This window comes from Pteropus alecto, unplaced genomic scaffold (genome assembly GCF_000325575.1).
Source record: "Pteropus alecto unplaced genomic scaffold, ASM32557v1 scaffold45, whole genome shotgun sequence".
NCBI lineage: Eukaryota > Metazoa > Chordata > Mammalia > Chiroptera > Pteropodidae > Pteropus > Pteropus alecto.
The window spans coordinates 706,230-716,854 of record NW_006442491.1 but is presented as its reverse complement, the minus strand read 5'-3'; the positions used below and the strand labels follow the sequence as shown (position 1 = coordinate 716,854).

General features: G+C 39.3%; 1 pseudogene; it reads right to left on the bottom strand.

Annotated features, from left to right (window-relative positions):
- Positions 1-9,767: 9,767 nt before the first annotated feature.
- Positions 9,768-9,886, bottom strand: LOC112471082 (annotated as a pseudogene).
- Between the last annotated feature and the right edge of the window lie 739 nt (positions 9,887-10,625).

The window sequence follows — 10,625 nt, the reverse complement described above, 5'->3', positions numbered from 1 at the left end:
CTGGAAGACATCGCTAATTGATCACACCCATCTTACTCTCTGAATTCACACCTAACAGACGTCACTAATTGATCACATCCATCATGCCCTCTGAATGCATACCTGGCATCAGAATGCTTGGCAACAAAGCAGTCCAAATCAAGCAGTTTAAATTGCGTTTTAAACTTACTGATGTTTCTATTTGTGAAGGGCTCAGGTATCCTTATTTGGAGTCTATGATACTGCATTATTACAAGAAGGATAGTTGGCCAAGACGAGATGAGCACGCTCTCTTAGCTGAACATTGTCTTGTTATTTTACTCTGTATTGGTGTTTACAGTCAAGTTAAGGAGACAAGACGCTCAGAGGTCTGCATTGATTTTAATCCCTGAGAGTTGACACTGTGCACACACAGGCCCCAGGACAATGTCTGGAATATAAGGTGCATGGAATTGAAGAGGATCAGTGTGCTCATTTCCAAGGAAGAATGGCAGCATCAAGGCTTTCCTTTCAGACTCTGCCTTCAGCTACTAGAAACCATTTGCCCTCCTCATGCACACAGCAGAAGGGCCTGAGAGTTTGCATTCTCCCGGGGCAGGCCTTAGCCATGGATCGACAGTGTTAAAGCACAGCCACCTTGCCTTGGGGTGGAAAAATTCTGAGGTACACATTAGGTGCACATCCAGAGTCCCTGCAGGGTCAAGAAAAAGCTACCTTCTGCACAACTTTGAGATCACACACCTGCTTGGCTTCCTCCCCTCCTTCCCGGCTTCTCCTACTTCCTCACTATCCTTGGGAGTACTTTTTTAATACATTGTCACTGCACATGAATCTTTATCTTAGGCACAGAAAGAGCTGTAGATAATAAGCCCTTACTGGCACAATGCAAACCTCATCTGTGTTTCATCACTCTAAGGTGTGACAGATTTGCTCCTGGGATTCTACTTGACCTCTTCTCCCAGGTTGTGCCTGGCCAGGTCTGCACCCTGGAGAACGAGGGGCTGAAACAGCTGGAGCAGATCTGATGGGCTGCACAAGTGTCTGCCCTTGGTAAGGACACACATTGTCTGCCTCACAAGCAAGGAGCAACGTGCATGTAGACTTTGCGCCAGGAAGCTCTAGGAAAAATGTCACCATATCAGTTGACAGGAAACCACTGAAGACTATCCAAAATCTGCCCAGAAAGAAACACAAGTAGAACTATAGGGAACCACCTCTCATAGGAATTTTTGGAAAAATTTTTAGGTATATAAAAATATTTGCTGAAGAAACTGAGAAATTAAAGCAAATTTAACTTTAAAAATTACAATAGACTTTTTGTAATCTACTTTCATTTCATAATAAATGATAGCCACAGAGTTAGCATTTGTGAAGCTACTAAGTAGTTTACAAAGTACTTTTACTTATGTTATTCATTGTACTTCACAGGTATAATAATTTGTTCTAGTTTTAAATAAACAGGGAGAACTTTTGTCCTAAGATGAGTGTTAGTTGTTTCAAATCAATAACCTGAGGGGACTGTGCTCTATTGAAAAGTATTATTCAAAACAATCTTTGTTATAAATTTATCCTACAGCTTATACTTCTTTAAAAAAATTCAGCATTCTTCATTTGTTTAAAACAGTTTAAAATCAATCAGAAAAGGAAGATGAGAGAAATGGGTAAAGGCATCTGCAGTCAAAATTACAATGTGACAGGAAGGCAATAAGATCTGATGCTCCGAAGCTGGTTCAGAGAGAAAGTCCATGTTTTATGGAAGGACCACACACAAGGGTGAGTGAGCATCAACACACACTAGCATTGAAAGGATAATATCTATTTGGATTTATACTTACATTTTGTTGCATTCATTTATTAAACAGTGATTTCATTCACAAGATATTATTTATATATTCACAGGATATTATTTAGATTTTCATTTCTTTCCTACTCTGGTTCTCCGCTTCAACTGCAGTCTGTGACTGCAATACGCCATGACCCTATAAATCAAGGATCTTCTGACCCCCCTGCCTGAAGCAGTCTTCCCCTTGCCCACTCGGGACAGAATGCAGGGCCCCTGCCGCTCTGATTACTATTGGAGTGTCAGACAATGAGGAAACCCTACCTTTTCTATCTTTATTAGCCCCACAACGCCAAGAAATGTTTTTCTCAGTTGAAATTTGAAATTTTGAACTGAAAAGACCTGCCCCCATATTTGCACTTGAAAGAAACTGGAGCATATACTGGTCCCTCCCCACCAGCCAGCACTGGTGCTGGACCATGGCACTTCAACGCATGGCATGTGGCATTTGCTCCAAACTCTTGCTTTTTAAAACTGCAGTGCATGCTCAGTAACCACATGTCCTGAGTCCAGCAATGCTTAGTCTTTCTTGGAGTTTCCTGTGTCTTGTTTTCCATCTGGAACATAGCTCTCCACATCAGAGTTGAGATTCTTCACCTGGAGTCCATCACCTGTGAACTCCTAACATTGAATGCATTTTTTTTCTTTGCAAGAAGTATGTGTAACTTTCACCAGATTCTAAAAAAGGTGTGTATTCATTTTCTTGTGCTACTGTAACAAATTAACACACACTTAGTGGCTTAAAATATGAATTTCTCTTCTGCCGTTTCTGTAAGTTTAGAGATCCTGCATTGGTCCCAAGGGTAAATACCAAGATATGGCAGAGTAGTTCTTTGTTCTGTAGGCTCTGGGGGCCATTTCCTTAGGAGAATCTATTTCTTTTCCCATTCCAGCTTCTAGAGGCAGCCTATGTTCCTTGGCTCATGGCACTGTTCATCTATGTTCAAAGCCAGCAAGGGAAGGGTGAGGGGGGGTTGAATCCTTTCTCTGTGCTCATCTTCTGTAGTCATGTCTTCCTCTGAACTCTTCTCTTTAATCACCTTTGTGATTTCATGCTCTCCACAAACACTTTTCTTAAGAACACAGATCAAAATGAGTATAATAAAATGCCATGTGTAGTCATTCCTCAGTACTTCATCAATATGTCATTCATCGAGTATTTATTGAGCCCTACTCTATACCAATCAGTGTGCTTAGATGGTAAGATATAATAAATAAACAAGAGAAGTGTAGAGTGGCAACCATACTGATATGCTCAAAGCAGGGGTATCTCAAGATGCAGGATTTTCAGTGCTAAACCTGGGACAGTCTAGATTTAATCTGTGACCATTGGTCATTCTAGGTGTGGTCTCTGCCATGAGGAGTTTACACCTCAATGAGGGACATGAACAAAATGCAGTCAAGCAGACTTTGCAAGTTGCCATATGTACCTTAAAAAAAGAGGGGGCTGAGATAGAGATGAACAGAATGGGTGGCACACCTTCCTCTGCCAGCACCCCTTTGGGATAACACGGATTGCACTTCAAATGTATACCAGACCCCGGCTAGGTGCTACACTCATGATCTTGTTTAAACCTCACAACAGCTGCATAAGTGAGGACAGTTATTGCCTGTAATTTGCAGAGGGGGAAACGGAGAAAGAAATAACTTGCCTAACATTACATAACTGCTGTCTTAGATCCCCAGAAACAGGTCCTGACACAAGGAATCATGAGTAAGCAATTTATTAAGAAAATGTTCCCAGGAGAAACCTGTAAGGTAGTTAGGGGAGCAGGACAGGAAAGGGGAAGAAGACAGCGAGGACGAGATTTCAGGAAAAGTTCAGAGAAGGTGTCTTTGTCCTAATCCAGCAGGGGAACTCCAGGGTGTAAATCGCCCCTCAGTTTACCCTGACAGGAAATGGAGTTCATTCTCCCACAACCTTAATTAGCTGGCTATGGGCCACTGAGGGCATGTTAAACTTCCAGGCATTTCTGGCTCTCTCTGTTGTATAGGCAAAGTAGCTTCTGCTCAAAGACTCATTGCCAAAGAAGAGTCACAGGTGTCAGCCGTTGAAAGCAGAAGCACCAAGGCTGGGAGAGAGGAGACAGAGAAAGTAGCCAAGGTGGTCTGAGTGGAGAATCAGCAGCATTCACTGCAGCTAGTAAGCAGTAAGGTAGACTGTGAACACAACCTAGCAAGTTCCGAAGCAAGGCTGCTAAACTTCTCTTCCATTTCTTCTATTTTCACATTCCAACATGTTTTCTTAAAACCTAAAATTTATGGAAAATTTTCAGCTTTTTGTTTTGCAAGAATACTTTTCATCCACCAGGATTGTTGACACAAATATTAAAACTCAAAGTGTGTGTCATTCAGAATCAGCAATCAGTTATCATCACGGCATGTAGATACTTGACTCTTCTTTCTTTCTGACACTTGACTTGCCAATAACAGAGGACTAATTAGCATGTCACTAATAAGATTATGAAGATTAACTACAACTTTCTGGATATCAGTGATTTTTTAAATAGCTTTTAGGCATTATAATCTATCTTAGAATTTTTACACACATACAGATCGTAGTTATGTCAGTGCCTTTGTGTGAATGGGAAACTAGGAGGCAGTATTGTGCTCTTCAGAATTATTATAGGAGTGATAACTCCTAATTTCAAACATCAGAAGGCCTTATTCACTGCAAATGTTATGTTTTAGTGTGACCTTGGCTCTTTACTATCTCAGAGAGCAGATTCTTTATGAGCTCCAGATGGAAAACGAAAAGTTAATAACCCCTTGTAAGACTAGCACCCATATGTTTTCCATGTACTGCAGAGATGTACTTTGCTCACAGTATCATTTATTCAAATGAAATTAACACATAAATGGTGATAGATTGCTATTTCTAAATTTTGTGCAAGACATAGCAAAAAAACAGTAGTTAATATAGTCATCAAAAAGTCTGAAAGAAGAAATGGGTCATCCAAATGATAAGAATTACTGACCTCTCTTGTAATGTGTGTGTGTGTGTGTGTGTGTGCCTTATGTATGTTTGTAATAAGCCATTCCCAAGCCCAAAAATAAGCATAAAAATTATTGCTCAAACCTGTCAAACATGTATGTATTTGTATTACTTAGGAATAGGTTTGACTGTAAGAGACAGAGATTCACAATGGATAACTAAAACAAGAAAAAAGTTTATTTCTCTCAAACATAAAATCCAAATTCTGTTCCATAAATTCCTTCTAGCTCACTAATCAACTATCTCTAAGCTACAGCCCTGGTCTTCATGATCTAAGATGGCAAACCATAATCTCTTTTCAGGCAGGAGGCTGTATCAGTTAGTTTTGAAGGAAGGATCCACAAAGCAAGTAGCCACATAATACTTCTGTTTGTATTTTATTGGTTTGACCTTGGTCACGTGGCCATACCCAGCTCCAGCGGTGGATGGGAAATGTAGTCTTTTACTCGAGTAGCTAAGGACCTTGCTAAAACCTAGGGACATATTATTGTGGAAAAGGGATGAATGGATCTCAGAGAATAAAAACAACCTCTGCCATAGCATTTATGGTAATTCCTAAAGATCCCAATATGGCTAATTTCAGTAAGGACTCTTCCTGTTTCTTTTAGCCCTCATCTTGCTTATATCAGGGTGAAAATTAAATCTGAGGTTAACTCTAATTGTAATGTTGAACGAAGGCCTTTTGAAACATGTGAAATTAGTCTATGGCAACACCAGTTCTTTCTAGCAGGACCAGATTCTGTAATGGATAATTTTATTGCTTTATGGGTGGAAAGCCTCCTCATGTCCAATGACTTATCTCTGTGAAGGCATAAAAGCCCGGCCTTCTTGCCCCACCCTCTGTCAGCGCCGAAGGGTCATCCCACCTCTGCCTTCAAAACTACCAGGAGTTATCTGAGGCTGCCTTGGGCCTGAATCATAGCTAGGCACCCCCTCTACCTGCCCTGCCTCTTCCCCCTGCCTACCCCTCCAAAAGCACTTCAACAATACATTAGTCTTCATCTCAGAGGCTGCTTCCCAGGAAGAGGAACAAGACAATAACCAGCTGAAATCCACTTGAGATCACTCTTCAGTCATCTCTTATACTTGACAACTGTCTTTATAGTGCAGTTCTTGGCTCGCCGTGCCAGGCAGTAGATATCTCTCTGCTTCTGATAGAGACTGGCTCTTCTTGGCTCTCCTCTCCCATCGTGGGAATCCTTCTGGATACTCCAGAAACTCTTTTTTGGAAGCAGATGTTTATTGGGTCATTATAATCTTTAGTGTGTGCTATAGCAAGGAGAGTGGAATCCAGCTGAGTCCCATCTCTGCTCTGCTATATCCAGGCAGTATGACGCTGACTGAGTCAATTTCCTCCTCTCTAAGATGAGGATAACAACCCATGCTTCAGAGGGTTATTAAATTAAATAAGATAATTTGGTTTAAGCACCAGGTTTTCAATGCCTTCCTTCCCGCTTCCTATGTACCTCAGGCTAACAAAGAATTTACTTGCCCAATTGGTCAAGGACATGTTTCGACTTTCTAGTTGAACTTTGCAAAGTTCAGGGGATGCTCAAAAGAAATATTCAAAACAACCTCACTACATTGAGGCCTCTTATTTTTCTGGTGGTGGCCAGCCTTTCCATCTAGTTCATGGCCCTCTGCTGTAGTGCGTATCTGCTGTAGTTTAGTTTTTGACCTTTTATGGCTACTCTAACTGCTGTGAAGTGCTAGATCATTCTTCCACCTTTTTTCCAGTCCAAGAAATTCTTCTCAACTCAGAAAAACATGGAGATTTAAAGTGCTTATCCTGAGAACATCAACGAAACCACTGATGTAAAATCTGCTCAACTGGAAAACTTGAGAATAGCAGATTCGAACAGTGGTTCTCAATGAGATATTTGTCAGAAATGCAAATTCCAGGGCCCCCACCCAGACTTACTGAATCAGAAACTCTGAGAGCCAGACTCAATAATCTGTGTTTTAACCAGCCCTCAAGAGGAGTACTATAAAGTTTGAGAATTGCTGTTCAAGGGTGGGAGTGGGAGGTCTCAAAAGATATAGATGGGAGGGCTTTTTTTGAGAGTCTTCCACTAGCAATTTGTCAGAAATGCAAATTCCAGGGCCCCCACCCAGACTTACTGAATCAGAAACTCTGAGAGCCAGACTCAATAATCTGTGTTTTAACCAGCCCTCAAGAGGAGTACTATAAAGTTTGAGAATTGCTGTTCAAGGGTGGGAGTGGGAGGTCTCAAAAGATATAGATGGGAGGGCTTTTTTTGAGAGTCTTCCACTAGCATTAAATCCGCCTCCAACACACACACACACACACACACACGCACACACACACACACACATACACACGCTCCATATGCAAGTGGGTATTTGGGTGCTTACCTTGACACAGACAGGTTTTCTAATACTGGTCCTATGCCTTTGAAAAAAAAGGAAAAAACTTCACATTCATGGAAATTTTAGAGTAAATAAATATGAGACTTGGCAAATCTATTCCTAGCTCTCCTCTGCTCTCTGCTGAGGGGGAAAAAAGATTGTTAAACTTTTAAGCCACATGACCTGGAAATGACTCCAGCTGCTGACGGTGGATCTGACCACACTGCAGGCAATAAAGGGCTGGCTAACCTGCCTTTATTTGCTTTCTGCTCAAGATAAACATTTATCACTGGGTGTATTGATTAACACCATATCACTTCCCTCCTTACACTTTCACAAAGGGAACAAGCTACCCTTGAGAACTCAAACCTTTGTGGAGCTCAAAAGACGTGAAGTGCTCCTATGACTATGAAGCACTGTGAGCTTTAAGAAGGTATGGGACCCCCCTCTGCCAAGGAGAAGCCAGTCACCATCCTCCAGAGCTGGTTTAAGTATTAGTGATGCTCTTCTTAGGGGAGTCAATCAGGGAGCAAAATGGTTGCTACAGCATGAGATGTGGAATTCACAGAAGGATGCATAAGGGCTTTAGAAAGTGGCACTGCTCAAATGCAGATTCCCTTCTAAAAATGTCTGTATAAACCTTGTAGTCCTTGAAATTTTGCTTTTTTGTTTTGTTTTGTTTTCTACTTTTGCCAGGGATGGGAAGGCAGGGCTTGAGAGAAATCAGCAATACTGGCTTGATTTACAATTTACAAGGCATTTAATGAGTAACTATGGTCCATGAGTGTTTTAATATTTGAGGCTGCTTCAATTTTCATCTAGAAGTGGCTGGAATACAAATTATAAATAAATGGATTAATATGGATTGATTCATCACCAACTCTTTCTCTGATCTTTTGGTTTTATTAATAACCATTTCTATAGCTAAGAATGTGGTTTTTTAGTGTATATTAACCAGTGAATTAAGTTATCTACATTTTAAAATCACTAGGAAACTAAACAACACATTCTTCAATAATGCATAAGTCAAAGAGGAAGTTTCAACATTTGTGGTAGTTGTTGAAAAGATCCTGTGGATTGATGGTGTTCAGTTCTCTCTTTTTGATGGTCACTCTAGCTGAAAGTTTATCGATTTTATTGACTTTCATACAACCTATTTGGGACTTTGTTTATTTTCTCTATTGTTTTTCTATTCTCTATTTTATTTATTTTCACTGTAATCCTAATTTTTTCCTTTATTCTAATTGCTTTAGACTTAGTTTACTATTCTTTAAATTATTGACTTGAGAACTTTCTCCTTTTTTTAATATAAACACTGACAATTTTTGAATTTTTGCCAAATCATTCAAAATTTGAAGAAAAAATATAGGTTCATGTATGTGCAATAGATTTTATCCTGTGACCCGAGATTTTATATCTCCCTTACAGCCCGATTTCTCTAAATATGCGGATTAATACTTTAACTGCTGAAGCAAGCAATAAATAATGTCTAATTAATTATAAATTTTAATACAATTAAAGTAGAAAAAAGAGAAAGTTTTATTTCTGTTATATGCTACCAAGATCTGCTTCTAAACATAGCTTCCCTCAGAATGGTGAAATCTCTAGTAAAGTATGCAATTGATGGTGTCATCCTACTCAGTTTTAGATTCCACTCTCTTCTACATTCCACATGTTTCTCTCATCCTTTTCTGACATTCTGGTGAATGATCCATTCTGTATTTGTTCACTCAAACTGATGAGTCATTTGTTACTTATTTGTTCATTCAAACCTTCATTCATTTATAAAATCACTGTCTCATTTACTGAACAAACTAAGTTTCTACTATAAGCAGGTCCTAGTATGGGAAGACACGTGAAATAACCTAAAACTTGACCTTGAGAAGCTCATTGTCCATGAGTGTCCCATTTGCCCACTTGTCAGGAATCAATCCCGACGAGCTTAGGCATCTTGCCATTAGTATGTTAGTTACCTCTCTGCCGCAGGTATCATATTTGTTCCAAGGTTGCCTGGACTACAGGGTATAAAAATAAAAGAAAGGACTTTTTAAGAAACTAACCAGAACACATCTATTTAAGTCATTGTAGAATCCTTCAGAACAGTCACTTTGAAAGGCTAAGCTTTTCTTCCTTTGGTGTTCAAATGGTTTAGGAACTTGTAGCACACTCTGTCAGTGCCTCTCCCATATCCTCTTGACCCACCCCAAGAGGGATGGATCTGAACATACATGAAACTTCCACCCTTCACCTGAAGGAATGCTCCAGCACAGGAGTGTGTTTCAGTGCATTTGGGGCATGCTGGAAGTTCTGAGATGCTAACATCATAGAAGTTGTTACTAACCAAACATGGCAGGGATTTAGTAAATCAATACCCAGGTTCTCATTTTTGGTAGGATGATTCTGAGGCATATTCTACATAATGTCTCAAAAACTTTCTAGTTAATTTGAACCCTTATTGCCTACCTTTTGTGTTTTAAAATAACACATATATGTATATGTACATATTTATACACATATGTGTGTGTGTTAGTGTGTGTGTGTGTGTGTGTGTGTGTGTATATATATATATATATTTTTTTTTAATGCCTACAGCACCTGGTATTCCTAGGTGGTCTCCCATCCAAGTGCTAACCAGGCCCGTCCCTGCTCAGCTTCCAAGATCAGACGAGATCGGGCACGTTCAGGGTGGCATGGCCGTAGACACATATATTATTAACTAGAAAAATATCCTGGTGACCATTCAAGGACTTGAGGCACAGAGATGAGAGGGAGACTAACTTTTATCTTTTTTAGGAAATAGATTGTCTGGATTTTAATTCCAATCCTGTGACTGGCCATGTGACCTTGGACAAGTTTCTTAACCTCTCTGTAAACTGGGGATCATGACAGCATATGTCTTAAAGTTCTTTGTGAGGATCATATGAGTAAATAGATGAAAAGTGCTTAGAATAGTGTCTGGTACATAGTAAACATCATTAAAAGGCTAGGTGTTGCTATTATTTCTATGTATTTTGTTTCTTTTTGTTATTTTGAAATGTGTATTATATTTATGTATTGAATTATTCGAAAGAGAAATAACTTGAAACTTCAATAAATACATGAAAGAATAGTTTTCTGACAAAAATTAATCAGTAATTATTATTTAAGCCACAATTTTATCAGTGGGATACTTTATCCATACCCATAACTTTAAAGAATTTAGAAAATGCAATTTTATCTTTTTATATTGTTAAATAACATAAAGGGGAAAAAAAGCCTTTAGTAATACACCAACAGATGATTTTTCAGTTTAGCCCCACAAGAATGTTCCTCTATGCCACTTTCACAGTCATGCTCCTCATATTCATTTATTTCTGATTTGGCTACTAAAGTGTTTTTATTTAACCCTGATTCTTATGTTCCAAGTAATTTAGGCAAAAGTGATACTATCTAGCTAAAAGG